This window comes from Hippoglossus hippoglossus, chromosome 16 (assembly GCF_009819705.1).
Source record: "Hippoglossus hippoglossus isolate fHipHip1 chromosome 16, fHipHip1.pri, whole genome shotgun sequence".
NCBI lineage: Eukaryota > Metazoa > Chordata > Actinopteri > Pleuronectiformes > Pleuronectidae > Hippoglossus > Hippoglossus hippoglossus.
In genome coordinates this window covers 19,404,414-19,424,763 of record NC_047166.1, presented here as the reverse complement: position 1 = coordinate 19,424,763, position 20,350 = coordinate 19,404,414, and the positions used below count along the sequence as shown (strand labels likewise).

General features: G+C 41.2%; 1 long non-coding RNA gene across 1 annotated transcript; it reads right to left on the bottom strand.

Annotated features, from left to right (window-relative positions):
- Positions 1-144: 144 nt before the first annotated feature.
- Positions 145-20,039, bottom strand: LOC117776208. Its single transcript, XR_004616411.1, has 3 exons — positions 19,869-20,039; positions 9,907-9,993; positions 145-423 (listed from the first exon to the last, which is right to left on the bottom strand). It is a non-coding gene; the product is annotated as an uncharacterized LOC117776208 (long non-coding RNA).
- Between the last annotated feature and the right edge of the window lie 311 nt (positions 20,040-20,350).

Sequence of the window (20,350 nt, the reverse complement as noted above, 5' to 3'; positions counted from 1 at the left end):
ACAGATTGAGGGCATTTTGGCTGACTTTGGGTTATAGGTTAAGGTCTGGGGTAAGGTAGGTGAAGGGTAAGGTATTTAATTGTGAAGTTAATTTTATTTATCTTCCAGCAAAACACAACAGAAGTTATCTCAGAGCACTTTCAATCTAGTTCTTGAGTGTGTTACATTCCCCCATGAGCCAGTACTTGGTGACAGTGTCAAGGAAACACTGAGAGTGTCAAAGAAAGAAGAGACCTCGAGCAGAACGAGGCTCGGGGCGGGTGGCCATCTGCCTCAACCGGTTGGGTTGAGACAGAAAAGAGGAGAGGGGGGAAGAGAAAGAGTGGGAGAGAATTATAATAATTGTAGCAGCAGGTGATGAGTAGGAACTCTGGGACAGTAGGAGGCCAGCAATCACGGATCCAGCTCTGGAGGCAGAAATACCTGCAGGGAGCAACAGGAGGGGAGAAACGAGAAGGCATAAAACCACGGGAGAGAGGGAGAGGCGGCCTAGATGCTCATGTGCTCGAGGAAGCAAACTGAGTGAGAGTCTCGTCAGCAGCACAACACGGGTAACATATGCTGGTTATAACTGATTCATTGAGACTAAGACCGAAGGTAACCATGTTAGAGGAATTTTACAATTTGAAGGCCTTGGAGGAGTCCGACAGTCTGAGGTTGGCGAGAGATTCTGATTTTGAATTACACCCTTATACTCCAAGTTCCTGCTGGCCTGCTGCAGACATGTGTCTCCTCAGTTAACCAGGGTGTAGACGCCTTTGGCTTAGTGAGATGAGCAATAGGGGGTCTGTCACTGCGGCAAGAGGAACTAAGAGCAGCATGAAGCCCAAAAGTAAACTTTTAGACTTGTGAAAACTCAAAATAGTCAGACCTGGGAGTTGCATTTATGCTGCACGTCAGCATTTACAGCAAAGCCAGCACCAACACTCAGTGGAGGTTAGTGTGACCTTTAGGAAACCAAGCAGAAAATAAGCATGTGGAGGTCGGGGTGTTAGACTGGAGTCTGCATCCGGTCACCGACTTGCAATCAAAGTTTACCAAAATACATTTCTTTACTGCAAATGTCAGGTTATCTTTGATCAAACTGGTTCATATTGTCTCTTGTCAGGAGAGACGTACGAACCAAAGAGCACAGCACTTTTTGTACACATAAAACATTCTGTGAGTAGTTTGGTGGAGAATAAAGAGATAACTTCCTACTTTCTCACAGTCCAATCACTGGCTGTGAAGTGTCTGTGCTCGAGTGTCAGAAAGTTACAATCTAAAGTCAGAGCCTCCCATGTGCAGCGTTGGAAATGTGTGGGTGTTCTGCAGAATCCCTTTTATACCTGCTATTTAAATGAGATCTGCATTCAAACACCTTAACTACATAATGAAAAGTACACGTTAACCGAGCACTCACACATACTCGTTGCTTAACATTTGACAGTGGGAGTACGTGATACTGTTGTCATAACAACAACCAATCACAGTTTCCTGCTCGGGACACACAACATAGCTTGTCTTAGTGGTAACCTCAGATACCAGACGTCCATGCAAAGCTAAAGAAAAGTATAGTTGTACACGCACCAGGCTCACAGCCTCTGCCTCCTCTCTCCAGGCGACAGTATGTTTCCTTATAAACACCTTCATAGTTGTAAATTAGGCTGTATAAATATAATAGGGTTATAGATAGTGAGTTGTTAGCTAGTGTTAAAATGTGAACCTTAGCTTTAACCAATCTGAGTTCAGATCATGTGCTTAGATTTTAGAATAAATTTGGATGAATTATTGTATTTTGTTCATTATTGACTTTGTTCTGGAAACTGAATTTGTGCAGCCTTTGGGAAACACAACAAATTGTAGCCAGAGAAGCTAAATTGTGCCTCGAATCATTTATTTCAATTCCATGATTTCATCTCTTTCAAATTAATTCATCATTTTATTATAAAAAATATTTAAAGGTATAAGAACTTGTTACAGTTAATCTTATTTTTTTTATAACTTTGGGACTATCTTCTGGCAAACCCCTTCTTATTCCTTAAATCCGTATTATCCAGACCAAAGATCCCTGTGCTGTGTCACACCCTGCTTTCTGTCTGTCTGTCTGCGACGGCCCCTGATTGAATCCACTTCGAGGGGGACAACCCACTCAGCCTCTGGCGGTCCTCATGCATGTTTCCTGTGACATGCCCAACAGCTCTCCTGGCGGTTTTGTCTGAATTCCATTTACCGCAATATTTTGCTTAGCAGACACCTTTGCTACAACGCCTCCCAAACACGAGACAACACAGCCACGTACACTCGGTGAATTCATTTAATGGAGGAAGTGAAGACCAATGAATTCTCAAGGTGAGGATGAGGCTTATCTTTATACTTTCAATAGGGTCATACAGAATACATAATTCATGTGTGTCTATTATATTTAAAAGTATATATTTAACAATGTTTCTACAGTATAAATATGTGGAGATCCCATGTCTCATATATGCATCTTTTATGTTCTGACGTTGTGTGGAGACGGCCGGTGTCATTTCAGCACATTTAACCTGCTGCACTAAACAGTCTCATGAGGGCAGGTTGTCTGCTAGTATTTTCTTTTTCTGTACAGGGAATGACTGATATGACAATAAAAATTAGTTTAGGTAACTTTTGTCATTCATCAGTGTCAGAGAGACACTGTTGAAATAAAATAATTTAGGTAATCTGGTTAAACTGTTGGCTTCACGTCCTCTCTGATCACTGCACTCCTTTTGTTTCTTGTTAAGTAATCACTAAAAGGTCAATTGGCTATTAAGCTTTTTGTTGTGTTTTCAGGAATTTAACCACTGCGTAATATTAAATATAAAAAATAAATCCTACCAAATCTTCATATTCAAATAATTAGGGAAAAAGAGTTTAAAAAAACCCTGCCTGACTTTGATATTTCTAGTATCTTGGTCTCACATTTGAACTTCTCTTTTGTGGATCATGACTCACAGAATATGATCTGAGAGGGCAGATGTTGGGTTGATTTCACTCAGGAACAATTAAGTTCAATATTAGGTTTAATATTTAAAAATGTCATCCCGAATTTCTGACAAATTAAAATTACCTACTGGGAATTTCAAAGAGGGGCCATAAAACCATATTAATTCAGACAGACTGTTATCAAAAAGTCAAACAGTCAAGTACTGTACTTAATATAATTTTGGGATACTCATACTTTATTATTTTCATTATTTCTTCCTTTATACTCCTACTGTGGTGCTTAAATTGAAAAGCGAGACTGTACATACAAACTAAGTTCTAAATTTACTCAACAAATGATAGATTTAAATACCTAGTAGCAGTAACACACTGACAGGGGTCATTCTAATACTTTATAGATTTTAAAGATTTTATATATTAAGTACATTTATCTGCTAATATCTCTGAACTTTCATTTTGACAAATATTTAGAATTCAGGATTTTTTCCTTACACTTTCACCTAAGATCTGATTACCTCTTCCCCGCCTGCCAAGTCATAATAAATGATCTTTTAAAATGTTCTTTATTTGCATAGAGCTTTTCTAGTCCACTCAAAGCTTTTTGCAGCACAGTTTCGCCGTTCACCCATTCACATTGAGGATCCGTATCTTGCCTGGGACACTTTGTATTTGTACGATAATTTTGTCCTCTTTACGATGCACAATCAAAAATACATGTACAATGATTCATATTCATTTTGTGAAACTTAGTATTATCGGTTGTAATCTGGATAGTAAAATATGGAACACGTCTGTGTTTGCGCATCTCCTCTCATGTGACGTCTTTTCAGCAAATCATGCATGTTGTTATGTTGAACGTGAACAAGGACACCTACGTGTATATTTACACATCTTGATGATGCCATAACTCGCGACTAGTGAGCTTAACCCAAGTCCTTCCTGTCTCATGTTTCAGAATAAGAGCTTTGTGCCTTGAAACGGATCGTTTCTTCACACTTAATCGCTTCTGAATCTTGCCACAGCTTCGAAAACCTTGGTATTGAGCATCCCACCCCTACTCTGGTCAAAATACAATGATTTTAAGCTTCTGGTATGATAATTCAACATTTCCCATCTGGCAACGCTGTTCGGCACACGGAATGGGGAGACTGGGATCAAACGGCCAACACTGTGGTTAGTGGACAACCCGCTATTCCTTCTGTGCCACAGCTGCCTGATGTGAAGTTTCAAACACCAACTGCTACTGTGTGTCCCGTAAGGCTCATCAGCCATTAACATTCCTTGACTAAGTAAAGGTACAAGGATGAAAAATCTGTGTAGCTGGCTTTGTTGCATTCGACAGTGTTTTGACTTTCTGCCAGATGCTCAGTGGCCAGATGCATCTTGGCCACAGATTCTGTCTGTGCAGCCAAAACAACCCCAACCACGCCACACCCAGTTAACACTGCTCTCCCCCAGGTCCACGTCTCCCTGCCTCTCCCCGCTCCTGCTGGAGCCGTCCATCCTTCACGCTGCTTTCAGACAGCTGTGCTTACTCTGCACTACGCGGACAGGGAGCGAGAGAAAGAGACGGAGAGAGAAACAGCGTCTGTCTGCTGCTGGATAAAAGCAAGCTTTTTGTTTCCTAACTGAGAGTTGGCCATTTTATTCAGATCAGTCATTCAGACGGCGCCTGACATTGGCATCATTGATTTAACATTATTCATTTTGTAAGGAGAAGGAGGAAAACAAGGAGATGAGGGTGGCTGACACTTCTGAGAAATGAGGGATGGTGCATGCATTCAGTTAATCATGAAGCATAAATATGTGAAATGAAAGTATGATCTATATAATCAGTGTCTTTTGATTTAAGCTCTTTTCAGTTCCTGTTTTAAGGATTTCTTCTAAATCAATTCCGACTCAGATTCCCATCATGCACAGCTTACTGTGTGACCCTGGTGACTGGGACAAGGCTGTAGAATTGAATATAAAGTTATTAAAAAGCCACAGAGTTAAAAATAATACTACAAATGCACTCAAAAAGAGAATTACAAACAAGCTTCGGCCCCAAACTGACTGACGGGGAGGAATATAGGCAGCAGATTGTGAAGAGACAGACAGAAAAGGCTGAGTGATGGGCTGACAGCCAGACTGAGTCCAGTGTTTTCAGCCCAGAATAAACTCTTAGCGTTATCACAGGAGGAGCAGCTGGCTGCAGAGCAGGACGGCTGACAGAGACGATGCTGACACACGCCCTACCTGCCAATCCAGCCTCTCTCTGGTGCGTGGGTGTGTGTGTGTGTGTTCCACTGGTAGACATTTGAAAGTAGCTGTAGAGTTAAGTGGTATAAAGTCACCATCAATTCACAGCTACTGTATATCAGCAGGAAATCCAGCTGTGTCAGAAATGGGTTGAGATTGTTATTTTTTAACTAGTACATTTACCCGAGGACTGTGCGGGGTTGCATTTAATCTTCTATACGATATTATCTTGAATATAACCTATTAGTTATGTTTTTAAGCAAAAAGTGGTTTCACCGTGATCACTGTGAAACGCTGCTGCCTCCCTTCACTTTGCTGCCTCCCTTTACTGCCTCCCTTCACACCAATGACATTTGATTTAATTGTGAAAAGAGGACTAAAATCCTAACATGAACGGAAATGGTGGTTGATGTAACTGTAATGCATCGCCTGAGGAGCATTTTGGAAACCGTGCAGGAGCAGCAGTGGAGTTTGCATCAGGATAACAAACTCTAACTCAAACATATATTTGACAAAGCTACAATTATTTTTATTTTTATCAAAAAGCCGGAATCTGGAGATAAATTTAGAGGATATGAATGAAGCGGTTTCTTACATCACTGTAAACTGAATTTAAGGCGGGTTTTGGACAGTTGATGTAAACAAGACATTTGAAGATGACACCAGATGATTATAAATAAAAAATTGAGACATCTTTAAATTGGACATATCAAAGTATAACAATGAATTGAATTAGTTGATCAAATAATCTAAAAGTCCTCATCGGGGTTTGAGCAAAGAGCTGCCACTGACTTGTCAGTATCCAGGCTGTGTCTCCAGGCTCATTTTATCTCTACATCAGCATGGGATTGATCCACGTTTACTTTCCAAAGTGAAGATGACAGTATCTTCAGGTCCATCAGGACAGTGGCAGAGCAGTAGGAAGAATAATGAATGCCTATAAATAGAGACTTTTTCTTTCTGGTTTGGAAAACAGTCCAAACTTGAACACGTCTGAGCACTATAGTCCAAATGCAAATAAAAGATAGGGATGAAATATTGCACACTATGTTTTTCTCGCCCCGTAGTTGTCTTTGAGCTCCATATGAATCTTGACTTTCTCGCTGAAGGAAGCAACTTTTAGTGCTTAATTAGTTCTTAAAATCATGTAGGGTGTGCCAGCCCTGAAGCTGGGTCCCCACGGCCGACCATCAACAGTCTGCTCATTAGAAGAAGCCACTGGTCTGTGTCTGGCGCTCTGCATGGGCTGTTATCAAAGTCTCTGTGGCTTAGAGGAAGCTCCGGCACACACATGCAACAAATATAGGTACATGTTGCCCAACACACACACACACACACACACACACACACACACACACACACACACACACACACACATAAACCATTTCATCAAAAGAAGAGGCCGTATCAAACAAAGATGTGATCTACTATGAAAAATGTGTGTCTTATTTGTCTGAGCCACAGAAGTCCATTGTGTCATAAAATTGTAATAAAGTAACATTGTTATAGTAATAATCTAAAAAAACGATACATCAAGGACCCATGTTTTAAGATTTAAATCTTACCTCAAATTACATAATTTTACATTCACACACCATACAGGCAAAACTAATTATAAATAAGGACAAACGATTTGACAGTGCTGTAGGAAGTAAAGCATAAGTAAATATATAATTGGAAATAATGGATATTGAATATTGGAGAAATCTCGGGAAATGTGGAGCAAAATATGATCAAATAAATGATAAGAAAAAAATATCATGTCTAGTATCTCTGGGAATTATGCCATATAAAGTGTAGTCGTATTTTAAAGCAGAATAAAACAAAATGGAGTGCGACCTAATAGCAAGACGAGGATGCAGAGTCACAGATAATGTGGTGAAGGGGGAGCTATCGTATTGCAGCTGCAGAGACGGGAGAAGAGAAAGTGAAGCAGTGATCCTAGACTGGTTCGCCTTTTGACTGAATGTTTGGCAGGCGTGGCACACTGCAGCAGCACTGAACCAGCTGGCATCCACCGATAGACAGACAGGAAGAGAGAGAGCGAGGAGGAGGAGAGGAAGACGGGGAGCAGAGAGACGGCAAAGAAACAGATGAAGAGGTGGAGAAAGACTGAGGCAAGGTTAAGATGGAGCTATGTGGAAGAAAAGAGGGGAAGACAACGACACCCGCACACACACAAACTGTAAAATGGTTGAGAAATGTAATGTCTTGCTCTGACTGACAGGAGCAAACCTCACTCTGCATCTTCATCTGTCCTCCATTGCAGGTGATGCCATTTCTCAGTGTGTGTTCGAGAACCGACTGAGTCGTCCTCTGCAGATCCGGCGTTACCAAATTACCAGCAACTATGAAATTGTTGCTTTTCCTAATTAGCTTCACCGTGAACTTGGGGGCTCCACATCCCAAAAATGTGCATGTCACTTTTCTAATCCTTTCCTGTGGAATAATTCTTATCGGAGGTACCTGTGGGCATTGCTCTGGCTGGAGTCGTTTCCAGGCCACATTAAATGATAGCATCTGTAATAAGAGTGAAATATAGCTTAGCTGATTGAGCCAGGTGAAGGAGAGACCTCTTGTTATATTAATCCTAATGTGGAAATGATGGAAGAAAAATCAAGTCAAATAGCGATTGAAAGATTTGTCCTACGCGGAGATGGATGTGCAAATTGTGTGACTAAAATTATATTGATGCATTTATGCAATTATGTAATCTGCTAAATACTTTAAAAGGTGCAGAGGCAAATTGAATACAGTGAGTCATGGTTACTAAGCAGGTGCACAAAAGTGGAGGCAGGATTATCAGATTGGATCCAACCCAGAACTCAGAACTAATTAAAACAATGTTCAACACAAGAGGTTTGTGTCTTCGTCTTTATGAGCAAGTTTGTTGTGCGTGTAGAGAAGTTTCACCGATACAGTGAGAACTTTAAGGGATAAGAGTGAAAGGGCGGAATAATGCAGGGTGACAGAGGTTGCTATGGCTGTGCTGTGATGATGTTCCTGGAGAGATGGACAGTGTGGGCGACCACCTGCTTTATGCCTTTAGTTAACTGAGCAGGATGTCTGCCAGACTCCTGCGGGAGCGACTGTGTGACGGAGGAAGGAGGAGAGAAGCAGAGCAGTTCTAGAAGGGCAGGATCTGCTGAATGGACGGAGGGCAGCTGGAGACTTTCTCTGGACGGACTGTCACAGTGGACGCACCAGAGGACGCCCTGACATGCTCGGGCTTTACACCTCAGCTTGCTTTCAATTTTCATGTACAGCATATGAGGACTACAGAGAGACACCACTCTGCTATGTAGGTCGAAATTCTGGGTAAAAGTAGACTCTCGGAACATGTTCAGCACATTTGTTTGAAAATTATGTTTCGTAAGAGGTCACATATATCTGCATATATCAGGTCAAACAAACAGACATTTTAGTTTTAGGTTAATGGAATTTAAAAGACCTGGAGAGAAAATATACTTTTTTTTCAATTTGCTTAATCTGGTGCTCATGTTAACTGATATGCGTCATTTCTTTTTACTAAAGCAAATATAAACATGTAAACCCCAAAATACCTATTAGGTTAGTCGAAAAAATATGAATTACAATATATTTTTGTAATTCTTTTACTGGCCATAAATAGTAACCAACTATTAATAAGTATAAATAAAATATAAAATATAAATCTGCTGTGAAGGTTAAATTTCAATTTCCAATTTGCCTTAGCAATAAAAGGTCATTGTTATTGCCGACCATGCTTTTTTCAAGAAAAAAAAGGATTGGTTCTGGCACCTTTTAGGCACTGGAACCGTTATATAGAATCGATTTAGCCCCAGTATTGGAAAGAAAAAAAAAACGATACCCAACCCTAAAATTATTTTTAGTATTTTTTAAACTTTATTCTAAGATTTCCTTGTTTCCACAGAAATAACTATATTTGTTACCACTTCTGTCCTATACTAGAAGCCAATGTATCGATGCATGATGTATAAAACCATGGATGTACAATATATGTTCCAAATATGGTGAAAATATTTTACTGAAAGAATAAAAAAGGATCTGAATGAATTCTTTACAGGGCTTTTTTCAACAACAACAACAAAAATAATAATAATCATAATAATCATAATAATAATAATGAGGTTATTTCAAGTTACTCAAGTCAATATAATTTTGTATCAGTCCATTTGTCAGTCTGCTCAGTTTTTCATATTTCATGTATTAGTTATTATTGTTAATACCCTATAATGAGAGAGTGTACATTTACCTACAGTACCAAGAGCATACTCTCTCATTCTCCCTTTTAACTACCTATCCAAAACACAGTACATCGCCCTTTATCTGTAATTGACTAAGAACAACCATTATTTTTAGGAAGAAAAATAATATAGACTCACTTATTTTTCTGTGAGTTTATATCCTAATCCTTGCTCTGTCTGAGTTCAGCCTAATCAGCTCCAACAGGATCGCTGAGTGTCCCTTGGGCTCCTTGTTAGTGTTACGTATTGACAATTCCAGACATCTGAGTAACCCTCGAATATTGTCCACACTTTGTTTCAGCTGAGTCGTATGAGTCTCCAGGGGGAGAAGTTTCCCCACTTTTTCCTCATCAGGCACAGACTGAACCAACAGGCAGATGATGTATATTTTTGTATATACTCTGTATGTATGTATATACTGGATTGAATTAGATTAAAATCAATATGCTCAAAGATAAATAAAGCTGACCTTTAACTGTCCAAGTAGAATGGCTTTAAAGAGTTCGCAGCACCTCCGGACCTCTCAGCTGACTCCAGGGCTGATGTGATGGCCGACCTGCAGGAAAAAGGCAAATGTCATGGTAATAAATTTGTTTTTCTTTGAGAATTAATAAATTAATAAAGGACTATTGGTGCGTGTTTCACAGGTTGGACCTGACCCCTCATAAAAACACACTCACACACATTGTAGCTTATTTAATTCAGTGTAATAAATCACCTGAGAGTGGTCCATCGTGTGTGTGTGTGTGTGTGTGTGTGTCGTCCCTATAGCCTCTCTGTGTGTGCTGCCTCCCTATTGACTGTGTCTCTTCCAGGCGTGTGGCTGTGATGAGGTCCGCTCTGCGTTGATAATAAGCTCATTAATCATGCAGCCTTACAGCCCGCAGCCCCTCGTCTATATCCCTGCTATGATTATCAGCATTGATTGGCCTGGGAGGAAGCGGCCGCTGCCTCTGCACCAATGGCGGCAGAGGTTGTTGGCGTATAACAGAGCAGATGACTATTGATTCGAGCATGAAAGGACACTAAATGTTTTGCCTTTGGGATGGGACAGTTATCAGAGGTGCTAGAGGGGGCATTAATCCTGACTGTGGTTTTGGTTCAGTTCACTGTTCAAAAATGTATAAGAATAATATTGTGGGTCGACATAATAATTGCAGATAAATACAAATAATTCAAAAATGTCCCTCTGGACCAATAAAGTATCTATTAATCTATCTAAAACAAAAACAAAATATATGCAAACTGCCATTGGAGAGACTTGACAAGGACTTTACACGTCAAAAATTGCGAGGATCTATAAACACATATTACGCACACACACACAAACTATTGTATTTATGAAAAATAAATAAAAGATATACAGAGTTTACCTCATTTTATTCTGAAAATACTCAAACTAAATATACAGTTTCCTTCATCCAAACTACCCAAAAAAGAAAGAAAAAAAAGATTTGCTTTATTTTAGCCTCCTCAACAATATAAGAGATTAACATTGTTAACATTGATGATCCACAGTTTTCAACTGAGCTCATTCCTACTGAAGAAATAGACAGATGTCTCAATATCCTGAGGCAAACAGAGGAACAAAAGTGAGTTAATCATTTGGGCTCCTTCAAATCTATAGGGAAAATCACTATAAGGTCGCTATATATAATGAGATTCAACATAAGGCACAATAAGGTGCCTTGCGTTCAAATGACAGATAGTTGTTGAAGTCATGCTGAGTGCTGTACTTTGTGTTACAGCAATTCCTCACCTCCACAAGAAATGAGGATATGGAATCAGGGCGGCCTAAAAAAAGCTTGTAATAGAAGGATGAGCACTGAGACTCCAGGGTCGGGTCAAAATTACCTCTCTGCTCCGCAAATGAAAGCAAATGTGTCCTCACAGCTCCACTAAAAGCAGCAGACAGAGGTTGCACACTAACACACGCATGCATGCGCACACACACACACACATTTCCACACACCCACCCACACACACACACACACACAGACAACGCCTCGAATAGCACACTGTATTAGCTTTCAACTGCATCACTTTGAAGTGACAGGAACATGCGAGGATTGATTAACAAACTCGTCACTAGTCACATTCTACTACGAAGAATAGCTGAGAAGATTGATTTTTGTCCTATTTTCGGAGATGATTTGAAAAAGTGTGAGAATCTGAGGAATTCAACAGAAATCATTCGGGTCTTTGAAGAGTCACAAACAAGGGCTTTTACATCTTCTAAAGCCCCCGGGTGGCTTTTCAAAGCCCTCTGATTTCAAGTTCAGGATCATGAGGCTTTTCAGACAGCCAGAGCTGATGTTCTCCGTGTAGTCGTGCACCTGGTTCACCTCGCCTCACCCTCCAGCCCCCGGTGTCCCGATGTGACACACGGCCTGCGCCAACACGGCCGAAACCAGCGGAGACAGGCGGAATTAAAAAGACGGAAAGAGGAAGAGGAGGACTCGCTGAGGCCACATCCATAAATCCTTTCTTTCTCACAAATATGCCCGCACACACACACACACACACACAGGCTCTGATAAAGCCTCCTAAACTCTGTCACTCAACTGTCACTCAATTAATGTCTGGTTTTATCTGGTTTTAACATACCTGCCATCCTCAGCAGGAATTAGAGCCTCACCTCTTTCTCTCTCCCTCTCATCTACACACGTTTTCTCTCTCTAAGTAGCTCAGCACAGTGTGTGGGATTAAGCGCTGTGGTAATAACTTCCCTATGCTCACAAAGACCTCAGCTCTTATAAACAGAATTGCCATATACTTCATATATAACTGCAGATTTAAACCATGTCTGTCTCTTTTTTGGGCGTTATTTTCACTTTCATCATGTTAAAATTCCAGCATGCTGGCTTTAATTTCTCTGCGGCAGAATTATTTTGAGATTTGATGATGCCAAGAGGGGCTAATGCCCTGAACTGTCTTGTACAGTGTTTTCCACAGTGTTTTGCAGTTCAAATGGCAGATTGGAAACTGCTGACATTCCGGTGGCGGATATTGCTCTCTTGCCTGCCAGCGCCCTAAATCCCCTGTTGCAAGGAGTGTGGTGTGAAATCCATTTACCACAGATTCTTGCAGAGAGCTTGTCATCTCATTGAAAAGATCCCACTGAAATGTGGAAGAAGCTTTACTTTAGGTGTAAAAAATATATATATATATAAAAAAAGAAATCAGGATATTCTTCTCTTGCCAAATGTTTCTTTGTCTGTGTCCAATTCACCTGTGTGAAAGAATTGTCTGCTCGCAGCGAACGAAGATGGCTGCTCTGTCACAGCGGGGTTAATGCTTCATAAAAGGTGTCGGGAGACTTTTACAGTTCTGGTTCCTGAGCCGCGGGAACACTAACATGTTATTCAAGCGTGAGTCGCTGCAGGTGCACTCATACCCTGGCAGTACACCCAACATAACCATATTAGTGATTTGATCTCCAATGCACACTGGTGCTTCAGTCACATTGCTTTGTTCCTGCATTTACTCTGAATACAAACATAGCAAACCTTTATCCTCCCACAGTGAATGGTCTGGCTCTGCTTTCTTGACACAAAACTAGAAACAAGAATTAAAACCGTGCATTCAACCTGACGACTTCTGGCGATGGTGGAGCCACGTGGCCTCAAGAGGAGCTGATGTGCTCTTTGGAATCATTATCATCTTTTTAGTCTGAGATTACAATACGCAACCTTTAGTTTAATGTTTTGTCTAAATTCCTCTGAACATGAAAAATGGCGACAAAGTTTAAACAAGAGCACATATTGATCGTTGCCGCATCAACACGAAGCACAGTTTGAGCCAATCAGAAGTGGTCCTGATGAGAGTGTGCCTTTGTGTGTGAGTGTGTGCGCACCATGCCTCCACTCTCCAGCCATAGTTCAGGTCTGGATGCCTTTGTGTGCAGCTGTGTGTCAAACAAAGGGCCGCTACGCCTGCCTGTCTGCCAGCCATCCATATGCCCATGCAGGCTTGGGGGGAGGGAGGACAGGGATGTGTTCTGGTCTGTGTGTGTGTGTGTGTGTGTGTGTGTGTGTGTGTGTGTGTGTGTGTGTGTGCCTGTGTTTTTTAGTTTGGAGTGGGGGGGGTGGGGGTGCTGTCTGCAGGAAGCAACCAGCAGTGTGAAAGACTCCACACTGACTCTCCTTTCTCCTTCTCCCGCACTCCTTTGTGCTCTTTTCCTTCAAATGCACCGTCATTCTTCGCCGTTTTCACGTGTTCACCTCATCTCCGCGACCCTTTACCTTTCACCCCCTTCGCCTCTTTCCATCTTCTCCATCTAACCCTCCCTCCCCCCTCCTCTCCTCCCTCGGATGTCATCCAGCACACAGCCAGGAGCTAATATTAACCAGCAACAAATTCTAATGGAAAGTTTACCGCCCATTACAGCTCCTTTGGTGGGAGACAATCTTTGATATGGAAATGCTGCCGCCGCTGCGTGGGTTGCATACATGTGCACTACATCTGATTCTGCATGTGTGCACCATTCTCTGTGTGTGTGTGTGTGTGTAAACGGAGCGTGGGAAGACAATGAAAAATGGATGGTGCATCCTCAGGGAACCCTGTCGTAAACCGTTTTGACAAATTGGGACTGAGGCTGCGTTATCTCTAGGGTTTTCTGAGGGTTTGTTGCAACCCACAGCCAATTTACACACACATCAGACTGACACATGATAAATGGTAGGTGTGGATGATGGAGTTACTATGAGCCGATAAGCTCTTTAATGTTTTCAAACCCGCTTATCCACATTAAGTACCTAAGTGCTCAAAGTAGAGAAAGGTTAGCATGCACTACCAGTAACTCAGCCAATGGGAACAAAGAAATGTGAGCGTACAGTTAACATCCGCTGCCTTTATAGATAGAACAGAAATATTTCCAAGCATAAAAAGACAGTAAAGAAAATTTTAAAATAATAAATCCATGTCATGATCCAGCAACACAAAGACAAAGAAAAAAGACAAGGGCTTACCTTTCAGTTGTACAGCCACATGTGAGAGTCCTGCTCATCACGCACACACACGTACACACGCACGCACGCTCCCACGCGCTCAAAAACACTGTGTGCGAGGAGGCTGAGACGAGAACCCATCATTGTTCTCATAACCCCTCCCACACTGATGCGTAGCTCTGTCTGGATGGAAACATGTAGGAGTAGCACTCTCTCTATCACACACACACACACACTTTCTCACAGTGTCTGGCTAAAAAACATGCAGCATCAACAGTCTGCCTTGTTGCAGCTTCTGCTACTCCAAAGATTCCAATACACACACACACACACATCCTCCACTCCTATATGCTTCCAGCAACCGGCACACAAAGACTCCTACTCACAGATCGTGTGATCATGTGATGTGGCGACGCATGCATGCATGTGGAAGCATGTGGTGTCTCTCCGCTGCCTCTTCCTTATCAGCTGTTTTGTGCGCTTTGTGTGCATTTGTGCGCCATGCATCTCACGATGTCTGGTGCATATTTTTTCATGCATGCACACTACAACAATGCAGCTCCGTGCTCATGCGTGTATATTCACACATAGGTTGTTTTTAGCCAGAAGGGTTTCGATGTTAGGTTAAACAAACAGGCACAACCCCTCGTTCTACTCAGCAAGTGAGTAGGAGACAGCTCTCACATCCGTTGTATTAGTCTCGAGGGGCAGTGTGGCTACATGTACTTACCCCCTCTGCATTATTGATGGGTGGTAATGGTGCCATTACCACAGGATAGGAAGCTGGTGGATGTTTTAACATGGTGCTGATGAGGACACGTGAGGAGTCAAAGGCCACTGGACCGGCCTTGGCCAGATTCTGCTCTTTAAAAGAGACTAAGAGCAAACTATAGTGGACTGGGCTGCTAACTACTGATCGTGCCATTACACAAGAATGAAAGCTAATAAATGTTTTAGTGCATTGCAATTTGGAAATATCACACTGTTGGATAAATGTGCTGTTTCGAGCTATGCTGGTCTGAACCAAGGTTACTTTTTGCTGACTGCAGATTCTGCAGAGTCCAGCCAACTCGCCACTTTTCTAACTGAGGAGACTTTGCATAAATCTCACAGTGGCACAAATGTAAATCTTAAAAAACAGACACACTGCTACCTTTTAGAAAGAGTGTGTGATGGTTTGTGTGTGACAAAAATCGGGCTTCTCAGCTAGTGCAGAGGAGGAAAAGAGGAGCAGGAAAGGTTGCTCTTATATTGTTTTCAGTGTTTTGCTTATATCACAATTATATTATTTGTTAATCTAACATACATTTAACATTTGTTCCATATTTTGAAAATGCACCGACAGCAGCCTCTAACCCACATTATATCATTATAACAGTTGCACTGTTTTAATTCTATTTTTAATTGTAAGACTTAATTAATTATGTTTTAATCTGATATGTTTTCAAATTATATGTAATTAAATTAAACTAAAAAGTGCAAATTAATCAGTTCACATTTGAAATCATTAACTACAATGATACTGAAATTTAAACCACTCTGCACCACACCTTTTTATTCAGAAGCACTTTGCTGAACAGAAGTCAGAGAACAGATGTCCTGAGGCCCTGTTACTGAGAAATAATTTAATTTGTTGGTAACTGTCTTTGTTATCAACTCTATGATGAAGAACAAAGGATTTCAACATTGAGTGACAGACACACAAACGCATGCGGCCCATTATATTTATTGCGCTCAACTGTAATTTCAGTACCAGGCATTAAATGTAGCAGGTTGTTAAAATAGTATTAACGACTGAATTCATCCTCACACTGCTGTTACCTTTACACTCCACCCTCATGTGTGGCTGCTTGTGTGTATCACAAAGAGCATGAAACATTTTTATTATTCCACAGTTACTTCAAACAAATTGGTGGGAAATAGATCAGCACGATTGTTTCAATTTAAACAATTTATACGTGAGTTTGTATATCATAATTTATAGTTTTTTGATACAATAAAGACATGAAATAATACGGATACATATATGTTTTTATCAAGTTGTATATATGGTGAAATAAATGTTTTTATTTATTTAGAAATTTGCCTGTTAGGGGTCGTGCTCATTTCCACCACTCATAAAGTCAATTCAGTTCCTTCAGTGTCTGTGTTCGTGGTTTCCACAGAAATGGTGATGTAACAGAGGTTGAATGAAGTACATGGCTAAATATGAGTGAGCTGTGACGACTAACATCCGAATGATTGAAAATTAACAGTATAAATTTGTGGACTCGATAAATGTTGAATGCTAACCCCATAAAGATGCTAACACGCTAACACATCACGTTTCCTTTCAGGGAAATGTGGGAAAAGGTCCTTTAAAACGAGAATCATTCGCACTTTTTTACTGATGTGAAACAGATAGGATGGAAATGACAATGCCAGTAATAATATATTTTTAAAAGTAATACAGATGACTTACATTGTTGATGTTTATTGTGTAATTCATGTTGAAATTATGAGATTAAATAAAATACCTTGAAACACATTGTTTAAAATAAATGATGTTTCCCTTTGTTGGAATAAAATGGCGGAAATCACGCTGAAGTATTTCAGTGCAGCAATGACAAGGATATGGTTTTAAACTAAATAAATTGTATTCATATAAAAGTTAGTTTGACTTAAGTTGTTTACAGATTGAAAAGAACCCAAGTAAAATGACTGATTCCTAAAGTGTTTCCCACAAACATATAACAGAAGTGACAGTAACACCTTCTAGTATTTATTATAAGGGATGTGGATATGAAATCCACAAGAAGTTCATAAAAGTGTGTGAACCCATTTCATATTTTTCTCTCTGTGAGCAACCAAATATTTGCAACTACACCAAATATGATAAGAAAAAAATCAAGTGGCAAGGGGAGGATGCAGTAAAATCTTACAAAATTCTTACTTGGTGTCAAGGATGAAATACTGAATGTTACCATTTCACCGCATTCACACAGCTGCTGTTGTATAAGGATTTCTGGGTGAATGCCACACCCAGGGGCCCTGACTCAAACACGCACTCCGCTCTCACACAGCCACAGGGTCAGCGCCCAGTGCTGCCGTATGAAACACAAGAAGCAGCTTGGTGTGTGGCGACGATGCTGTAGCCTCACATTATACTCTGCAGAGACAAACCACAGCCCGCCTAACACTGCCGGCGCCTCACAGGCCCGGAGAAGGATGACCAAGCATTCAGCAAGAAAAACCAGATTGAATTACTTCTGCTCGATTTAAACACAGCAAATTGAACTGGGGCGTCTCTTTGTGGAGCAACTGCTGTGATGTGATATTATCTTGTGAAATAACAATTTGTGAGGGATTTTTTCCTAAATCTTTGCTTTCAAACACATGACTTTCAATGACTAAGCAGCGGAATACGATTATTTAATGACATCTATTTTCATATTTTCAGTTTGTGTGTTTGTTGTTGCATTACATGGTTGTAAACCGTAATTGCTTTGTGCATTTAGATATTCAAATGATTGCTTGGTTGCTGACATGTGAGAGCGCAGAGGCCTCAGGGCAGAAACAATGTCCAAACACATAAACCCGAATGATATCGCTGTCAATGCTCTGGGCTTAGCACACAAAGGAAGTTGTTAGATGAAGGAAGGGGAGAATTTCTACGATCAAGACGAAAAAAAAAAAAACACAAGAGAAGAGAGAAAATAAGTCAGAATCTAGAAGACTCAGCCCACACAGAGGGGACCTGGTGGGTGAAGGTGATCTACGCTCTCTCCTGGCCTAATAGTGAGCCGCCCAACTGTGTGAAAAGGCAACTCACTCACAGACGTACACACACATACCCGCTCACTCTGTGCTGTCGGTGCAAATAACGACATTCTGAGCACCAAATATATGAGATTTGTTGAAAATATCTGTGAGATTTCACTGTTTTTTCATTTTCCCTGATGCAAGTTAGCACAGCAAAACTATTCACAATCTGCTCACCCTCCTTGAAAGGGTTAAAACTGTCTTTCTGCTTCGGTCTGAATGCAGCTGTTACAGTGGTGCATGCATAAATGTCAGCATTATTTAGTTTAGTTATATGGACTAATTAATGAAAAGAAGAAACAGAGTCCATCATGACCATCAACATCAGCAGAGTTAAAATCACAGTGACCCCACCTTTTTGAGCAGAATGGCTTTGTCTTGTTGAAGGTTGAATTCCTTTTTCCTTCTGTGCATCAGTCACATGAAAATGTGATGAACAAACTTAAGAACATAATTCCACAGAGGATGAAAAAAGGAAAAGGTGCTGCAGGGAGAAAATGAGCTTAATGATCTCTTCAGACCAGGTGAGCCCCGTCCACAGGGGTCCACATCAGCTCAGCATCATCACCACCACATCCACAATCTCCATGACAACCACTTAACATGATGACCCCCCTCACCATGACGACCTCTGTCCTCCTGGGGCCTGTAAGAGAGCTAATATGGCTGCTGTGGAGCAACCTGTGAGAGCCAGCTCCTCCGCCCGCTCCTGTCTTTCCCATAATTCCTCCACCTCAGGGGGGTTTAAGCAACTAAATCTGGGGAAGTGTCTCTCATTCACGCAATAAAACCCACTCTATCCAAATGGCTCCACCAAGTTATATAACCCTTCGCCTCCCGGCACAGGAATCAATTGGATCTACAGTGCTGCTAACCAACAATCTAACCTAACAGCTCCCTGGGACTGAGGCTTCTCTCTCTTGTAGCCTGGAGAAAACATCTCTCCTCTGGCTTCTTGCTGGAAACTTCCGTGAATCGCTGGTGAAACCCAGTTTAGGGGCAAATTGCTTGGTGATTTGGAAATTGAGCTGTTTCCGCCCACAAATGAGAGGACGATTGTGTGCTACAGGAATGTGTGCTGAAGTGCAAACAGACACACACACACACACACCAGCTTCTTAAAGCATTTTTTGTCTCTGGGGATTGCATAATGATTCCACAACAGCCTGTCAGACATCATATGAAATTGATTCCACGGAGCCAATGCTCCTCTGCCTACGCCATTATCTGTATCTGCTGACGACTTCGGTCTTGATCAGTCGCTCTTATCTTTTGTTATGTTATAAAATGGCCCACCCTGCACTAGCCTGAGGAACAAAGAGAAAGCAAACAGACTCAAATAACAGATGATATAAAAGTGAAGAAAAAACACCATAAATGCATAGAAGTGTATAGTTATGAAGGTGATGCCTTCAAGGTCTTCCTCCTTTTAAAGTGCTATGGATCTTACAACTTCCACTGAACTGGAATGACAGTAATTACCATAAATACATATTTTCTTTAGATTATCCAAAGGTTGTAAATTCAAGTCAAGTCGTGAAAAGATTAGTTTCATTTAACTGTGCACGATGTGTGAAATTTTGCCCCTGGGCCTAGCAGAAAAGGCTGTATTAGACATACTGTACATTAAGATGCTGCTGTGTGTGTGTGTGTGTGTGTAGCACAGTAGTGTGTAACTTACCCCCGGCTGCCCCTCAGGGTTGAACATGCTCTGACAGCACTGATGCTTCTCATCGTCCTGCTCCCCTCAAAGCTTTCATCTAAAATATGTTCACTATCACTCAACCCCCCCCCCCCCCCCCCCCCCACTCCTTCCTAAACACACTCTCTTTTTCTTTCCACCAATTCTGTCTTTCCAAATCGTCTTTCCTGTCTCTTTCTCTCTGCCTCTCTGTTTTGTCACCTCTCTGCCTCTTTGTTTCTTCTTTTCTCAATCTCTTACTTTTCTTTCACTTTCCTCATCCTTCTTTCTCCTCTATCGGTCTCTCTCTCTCTCTCTCTCTCTCTCTGTCTCCCTCCCACCCTCTCTCATCCTTTTCTTCTCCTCCTCTCTGTAACCCTTGCCAGAGCTCCAGGAGCTTGGTAGCGCTGTCTCTCAGCTGGCAAAGAGAATGGGCAGACACATGGGAGGGCTGTTTTGTAATCCAGCAGGTCATACCACCC